This window comes from Hylobates moloch, unplaced genomic scaffold (genome assembly GCF_009828535.3).
Source record: "Hylobates moloch isolate HMO894 unplaced genomic scaffold, HMol_V3 SCAFFOLD_7619, whole genome shotgun sequence".
Classification (NCBI taxonomy): Eukaryota; Metazoa; Chordata; class Mammalia; order Primates; family Hylobatidae; genus Hylobates; species Hylobates moloch.
This window is the reverse complement of record NW_026659894.1, coordinates 1-879: the sequence shown is the minus strand read 5'-3', so window position 1 is coordinate 879 and position 879 is coordinate 1. Positions and strand designations below refer to the sequence as shown.

Genomic DNA, 879 nt, shown 5'->3' with positions numbered 1-879 from the left:
GTGAGCCACTGCTCCCAGCCAAAAATATATATTCTTGTTTTGCATGTTTTAAAATTTTATATGAATGGCCTCTGTAGTTAACTTTCGGCATGCAATTTTTTTTCACTCAGCCCTGATGTGTGTGAGGGAACAAATGCCTGAGGATCTTTCCCAGGTAGCTGAGCTGAAAAGCAGTTGGGCTTGAGGAGACCCTTTCCAGCCCCTTCCCATCTACTCACCCTCATTCCTGCGGTTACGGTCGTTAACAAAATCATTCCCCTGGAAATCTGCGGCCCGTTTATTATGCATGAAAGGTGAGAGGGTAACCTTGAAACCTAGAAAGGAGCAAAATGTTTATTCCCTAAGAGAGAAGCTTAGGCCTGTCACGGTAGCTCACGTCTGTAGTACCAGCACTTTGGGAGGCTGAGGCAGGAGGATTGCTTGAGGCCAGGAATTCAAGGCTTCAGTGAGCTATGATTGCACTACTGCATTCTAGGCTAGGTGACAGAGTGAGACTCTGACTCAAAAGACAGACAAGCCGAGAGAAGGAAAGTAGTGTCAGTGGGGGGTGCCGGGATGCCACAGAGACAGTTGGACTCATCAGAACAGAGGCCTATGGGAGAGAAACGTGCAGGGTCCAGGTACAAGCTCCACTGTGGCTAGCCCCTGCCCTCAGCCCTGACAGAATACAGAAGAGCAAAACACCCAGAAGCTGCCTTGAGATTTTTCCCTGCACAAATGGAAAATATGGGGTACTTTCTGCAGCCTAAGAAGTAGCCAAAGCAGGAAAAGGGATGATCATGTGTCCCCAGACTTGTCTGTACCTAGAACTTTCTGTTACCTACTTTAGTCATGACCTCATACTTTCTCTTCATATACACATAGGTGATTTTCTCTGAG

General features: G+C 47.2%; 1 pseudogene; it reads right to left on the bottom strand.

The window, feature by feature from the left end:
- Positions 1–875, bottom strand: part of LOC116465650 (protein SSX4-like) — a 2813-nt pseudogene extending 1938 nt beyond the window's left edge.
- Positions 876–879: the final 4 nt, after the last annotated feature.